Here is a 6,561-nt window from a genome sequence, read left to right as displayed (position 1 = left end):
TGATATTTAAAATTCTAAATTTTTAGTCAGAGCTTGTATTTTGATGTTAAGACTTGAGTTGCTTTGTTTTGTTTTGTCTTTTACTTCATGCTGAATAGAGGTTGGGATTGAAGGCCCCTGGGTTGGAGCAGTTAACTAGGACCTGCCCAGCCCATTCAGAGTGCTGGAGTTCAGACCCGCCACTAGCTGGCAGAATCTCCATCTGGGTTCCTGACTGTATCCGAATATTTGTCTTCAACATTAAAATCTTAGCATATGCTCATTTCTACAGAGTGCATTCTGGAAGTGGAGAGCCCTTGTCCTTAATTCATGTGGCGTACCAGCACATACATCATACGTCATCCATCTCACAGACTGCAAGAATTAAACAACAAGTATACACAAAACATTTTTACATTGAAGTTACAGAAACATTTGCTTAAAATTAAAACCTGGGGAAGAGCCTGGTGAGCGTGGAGCACGGGCCACGGCTGGGATGGTAACAAAGGGATGTGCTGTGTCCAGCCAAAGGGAAGAAGGGAAGAGGTATTTGCAAACTCACATGTCACCTGCGTTTCTGATTCTTTGTTGATTGGCCAACCTGCTTGTCGTCATTTTCTGAGAATTCTCCAGCAGATAAGCCTGGCCAGGATCAGATCCCTTCTTTTTCTATTGCACTTGGGAACAGCAGCGACAGCTGGAAGCAATCGATGGGCACCAATGTGGGCACATGGGCACACCTGAGAGAAGTGAACACAGGAGAAGCTTGTTCTCACAACTGGGGAGCCCCAAGGGTGGACTCCTCAAGCTTTGCTTTTGGGTGGGTGGGGGGATATTTCAAGGCAGGGTTTTCTCTGGGTAGCCTTGGCTGTCCTGGACTCGCTTTGTAGACCAGGCTGGCCTTTGCCTCGCTGAGTGCTGGGGTTACAGGCGTGCCCCACCACACCTGCCGCCTCAGGCGTCTTAAACTTCATCCACTCCTGTTCTTCACCTTCCGGATCCAAGAAGCCCAGCCACTCTGGGTGGATTTGAATAATGCTGGTTTCTTTTGTCCACCCACCCCCACCCCTACCCACTCACCCCCACCCCCCATGCCCACCCCCCACCTCCGTGCAGCTGTAGAAGAGCTGTGCCTTTTCTGAGGTTACCTCTATTGCAGCTGCTCTGCACTAGAGGAGAGATGGGACTCTTCCATTCCTACCGTCTTCTGCCGCATCTGTGCAGCCACATCTGTGCAGCCACCTTGTCTTGCTGTGGCCTCTCTCTTGTCGCAGGACATAAACACGGATCTGTTGAGTTCTTAACTTAGCCTGTGGTGCTGGGAACATGTCCTTTTTTAGTGTCTGTTGGGACTTTTCCATCCACACGAGACTGTGGAGAAGATAGCAGAGAAAAATCACGGCAAGCATTTAAAAGAACTCTGTGTCACACAAAATACACTCTGGAACCAGGCAACCTAGGCTCAAAATTCAGCCCAGTGTCCTACTTGCTGTGTGCCTTTTAGTATGTTACTTAATTTCTACACATGCTCATCACAGTGGGAAAGTGAAAAAGCTATGAAAATGTCTTAGCCCATTGCCTGGTACAACATAAGAATTCCATCAGAGTTGGCCATTATGACTGCTCAATTCCAGGAAAGTATTTACACACTTTGAAAGGTTCTCTGGAGAGAACTGTATCTGCAGTTAGCGTCTGATACCGTGCCTGATAACTCGGTTTTCCTACCTACGGTGCTCTTCCCTGTTGAGTTAAAATGGCGGTCATAGGAACCATCTGAAACTCCTGCGTAAGCATCAATAAATCACGGCTGGGCCTCTGTGGGGATATGTGAGCCCTTCATCTAGGAAGCAGGTCTCCCCCACAGGCAATTAAAATGCAGTTGTGGAGATAAGAAAAGCCCGCTAATTAACACGTAGCACATGTGGTCACGAGCGGCTGAGCAGCCCACCTGTGATCTTACACTTGCCTCATCCTTTCTGAGATATGAAGCTCCAGCTGCCACTTCCTGGGACCTGCAGAGTCCTGAGGTTCCAGAAGGGAAAACAGACAAGAAGCCTACCCGGCTTAGACACTTTCATTCCGAGGACAGCCTCCTTCCTGACAGAGCTCACACGATCAGAAGCAACAGTCCCTAACTGCCTAAAGGCTGGCTGTGGAAAGGCAGTGACAACGTTCTGAAGAAGTAGGACTTTCGGCGTCTCCACACGGAAAACTGCTCTTCTAGGCTCTGGTTGTTAAGTGTGAAAGAGTGGGGTCAGAAACATGAGGGATGGATGGTAAGTGAGAGCTTGCTTGAGGCTGGGTATGAGATAGCCAAACGGACCACATAAAAGGAAAGGTGGAATTCTGGGAAAAACAACAAAGTTAATCTCAGTAGGCTTTGGCCAGCTCCTGTGAAGTCCCCACCCCATCCTGGAGTATACTGAAGGCATCATTGGCCTTTACCCTAACAAATTTCTCCAATTTCGGGTAGTCACTGCTTTCTATGTATTCCTGTATCTGATCCATCTAGGAAGTCTTCTGATAATCCAAGAAGGAAACCACCCAGAGATGGAAAAAACAGTAGCCAAAATTTGTAAGTCCAGATACCAGGGCAGTGTCGCACAGCTGCATCTCCACTTGGCCCGCCCTCCACTCAGCAAGATGCACTTCACTTTTGCTTCCTCACCTGCTAAAAATAAGCCTTGACTTCTTTCTCAGTCTGTCTGCCCCCTCTGGTGTGAATTCTTCTGCTTCAGGAGCATAAGAGCCAAGACAGTCCCCACAGTTGGTATCGGAGAGAAGGAGGGAGGAGGCGTCTTCCCATTGGAATACAATCATCCACATAATAGCTCAAAAGGAAATTGCAAGATGTACAGTTGGACTGGAGAGATGGCTGAGCAGCTGAAAGCACTGGCTGCTCTTCCAGAAGACCAGGGTTCGATTCCCAGCACCCACATGGTGGCTCACAATCACTGAGAGTCCAGTCCCAACAGACATACCACTTACAAACATGCAGCCACTCACACACAAAAAATAAAAATAAGTTGTCAAATGTACACGTGACTCATCACCTAACAGGCTTCCTGAAAAAGAAGGTAAAAGACTTTTATGCTTGGGCTTCTAGGTAATTAGAATGCAGTGACATTCTCAGTATTACAAGTGAATTGAGTTTTGGATTCATTATATAAGGCTGTATTAGAATGGTAGAGTTCACACTGGTAGAATAATCTGTAATAAGATGTCCCATTTCTGCTCAGTCCAATGCGGTATCAAACATGTGGCAAAATAGGATGACTAGTGGCTGCCACTTTGGTAAATTGTAGAATTATTGAGGAATGGGTCAAATTCTAGGTCACCCAGTGAAAAGCTTTGTGGCATTTCAAAATCAACACTTAATGCAAGGAATCCACCCATCCTTGGTCTTCATAACACACCAATGAGTCTCGACACAATATCCACATACCTGATCACAATCAACTGCCTGAACTTTCCAAAAGGCTTGGATTTCAGCCCAAAGGGGGAGTTGACACATAAGCTATTAAAAGAAAATTACATGCGCCATAGAATCCTCAAACTGGGAGAAACTTGGGTGGTTATTCAGACTGTTTGGATGTACTGGGAGAATGTCAGGGCTATTACAAGGCCCAAGAGATGGCAATGGTGAGAGGCCAGACATGCCAAACGTCCCGCCATACACAGGGCAGTCTCCTATGGGTAGCATTCAGTCGGCTTCCTTGCCAGGTATCCCTCCATTGTTAATACTTTCTGCCCAACAGTTTCTTCTAAAACCTGAGAATTTTCCCAGAAGATTAATAGATCCAGAGCTGGCCAAGCCTGGCTTTCTAGGTCAGGGCTGGGAAAGTCATACAGCTGGGGGAAAGTGTCTAAGAAGTCAATGATGTTTCTACACAACTCTTGAGATGTACGCTCTGAGCAACACTCAAAGAAAAAGGCAACTTTCTGGAAGTGTTTGAGGCCCTATACCCTGGTGCACTGTTACTTTGGTAGAATGTTCTCCATTCTCTCTTCCTTAGTGGCAAGATTGAATGTTGTGACAGTGCTTGTTTGACTCAAAGAGTCTCAGGGATCTACTAATTTTCCCTTTCGGAAAAAGTTTATCCCTTTAATTCTTCCACTCAGGGAACCAAGGCAAAGAGTTCTCAAGTTCAAGCCCATCCTGAGCTACTCGGGAAACTCTGGTTCAAAAAGCCAAGGGCTTGCACGTAGCTCAGTGGTAGACCCAGCATGGGTAAGACTCTGGGTGAAGTCCCCAAGACCACACACATACATAGAGTTTACAAATTGTGGGATTAATGATCAAACTGGACAACTTTCAAGCTACTGATATAAAACCAAAGATTATGGGGGCATTGATGAGCCAGTACAAGAGGACAGAGGAAAGGGTCCCGGGGAAGCAGATAACAGAGGATAAGCATTTGGGCAATGACAGGTGTAACCAATTGAGTTGTGTCTCCTTGAGAGACTCAAAGCCCTGATCTCTTGAACCTCAGTAAGGCCAGTAAAGAGATGACTGAGTCCAAATTAGGTTGTTTGTGCTGAGGATGTAGCTTAGTAGTAATAGTGCTTGCCTGCCATATGCAAGGCATGGGTTTGATCTTCCCACAGAGGGAGGGAAAAAAATGAGAGAAAGAAAAAAATGTGTTTATTCATATGCACTTTAATCTACTTAGACTGGTTTTCCACTTACAAGGAGAAGAGGGCACACCCAGAGACACCAGAGACCCCATGCACATAGAGACAGCCATGTGAAGACACAGCAGGAAGTGGTCATCTTCAAGGCAAGGACAAACATCTCAGAGGAAAGCAACGCTGCTGACACCTTGAGCTTAGACTTCCAGCCTCCACTCCAGTGAGAAGTACATTTGTATTGTCTAAGACTCACACTCCAGAGGCTGGAGGGATGACTCAGTGGGCAAGAGCACTGGCTGCTCTTACAGGGCACCTGAGAGCCATTCCCAGCATCCATGTCAGGTGGCTCATGACCTCTGTAACTTCAGTTCCAGAGGCTCTGATACTCCCCTTTTGGCAACACACACACACTCACGCGCGCACACACACACACACACACACACACATATACACACACACTCACGCACACGTGCGCACATGCACACACCCACATACACACACAGAGTAATTGTTATGACAGCCCCCCGAAAAAGTAGCATGGGTCAGGAGGACATTTTGGATCAGTGGGGTGAGCATGGACACTTGTATCAAACGGCGAAAGTGGAGCATTGGAGAATTAAGAGTACGGGAAACAGAGAGGGAAAAAAATGAGAAGGAAGAAGGGCCGCAAATGTCACCGTACTCACGGCATTCCCTGAACAGAGAGTGAGCTAGGATTTGGCTCCTAGACTGGTGAGCCTGGTGGCAGATGAGAGAGACGGAAGCTCAGCAGGGCGGGGAAGCTTACGGTTTTTGAGCAGGAAGTGAGAACTTGAACCACGGCATTTCCCAGGGAACTCGGAGGAAAAGGATTGAAAGGAGTATGTGGACTGAGAGCGTTATTCTGCTGGAGACGGAGAGAGGGGCACTGCAGCGTCCATCTGCAATAGGACCCTACGGCCAGACGTGTGACTATTGTCTTCAATACACCTGCACATCCATCCCTTGCCCCCAGATTATTGAAAAATGACATAAAAGACCAAAAAATGACACTGACATTTTAAAGTGGATCAAAATACTAAATGGCGCACTTGAAAAGAATTTCTGAATAGAGAGAGGAAAAAAAATAATGTGTTTTATAAGTGAGAGAAACAGATGAATAAAGCAGATGCTAAATCTAGTTATAGCAACAAGAGATAGTCCATCAATACAAGTATTTGGAAGTGTTAAAATGACGGGTTAATGGGTTACCAGGAAAACAGAGGTGGATGGCAGCATCAAAAATGAACTCGGCTTCCATGGGGCTGGCTTAGGAATTTATTACTCTGATATAAATTTTCAACAGACGCTCGAGTTTTACATAGTAACATCATTACTGCACAAAACAGGAGAGTCTCATCCTACATGAGAACGTTTGCTCTTGGTAAGGTGGCTGACTTTCTTGAAAACTGACAGCCTTGACTATGCAGATTTCATATCTAGGTGAACTGGAGCCGAGGATACCCTCGCTTTCAGCGGCCGCATCCAAAGGGCTCCCTCCTGCTGCCAGCAAAGAGCACTGAATCTTTGTTCTTCCTGTTACAAATGCCTTGCGGAGTTGTCATCAGGGACTCGGGTTAGAGGGGAGGCCCTCCAAGTTCCAGTTGGCGCGATGAGAGGGAAAGTCATGTAGAGAAATACATCCTGACTCTTAGCACTTTCACCAGGAAGACATTGACTTCCGACTTCAGAGCTTTTCTATTCTCACGTGGGTGGGGGTGGGGGGAGGGTGGCCGGTGGGGGAGGGGAGGGCTCATGAACTCTTTGCAAGGAACCCATTTTAATGACATGTAGAGAGAAGGCATGCAGCAGCGTTCTTTTCAAACTACTCACTTATAACCTCAAAGAGAATAATAATAGCCAAAAGAATAAAAACTATAATTGTTGACATTTATTGGATCACCAACCGCTTGCATGCCAGGCACCATCCTA

At 46.5% G+C, this 6,561-nt stretch overlaps 1 long non-coding RNA gene across 1 annotated transcript in view; it reads right to left on the bottom strand.

The window, feature by feature from the left end:
• Positions 1 to 583: 583 nt before the first annotated feature.
• The window catches only part of LOC311581874, a 73,602-nt gene continuing 67,624 nt past the window's right edge, over positions 584 to 6,561 (bottom strand). Inside the window, exons 2-3 of the long non-coding RNA XR_014773911.1 lie at positions 1,128 to 1,350; positions 584 to 719 (exon numbers count right to left, since the gene is read on the bottom strand). This is a non-coding gene — a long non-coding RNA (uncharacterized lncRNA). The remainder of the gene's footprint in view (positions 720 to 1,127; positions 1,351 to 6,561) is intronic.

This window comes from Acomys minous (genome assembly GCF_964271855.1).
Source record: "Acomys minous genome assembly, chromosome: 13".
In the NCBI taxonomy this organism is placed as follows: domain Eukaryota; kingdom Metazoa; phylum Chordata; class Mammalia; order Rodentia; family Muridae; genus Acomys; species Acomys minous.
This window is presented reverse-complemented; position numbering and strand designations above follow the sequence as displayed.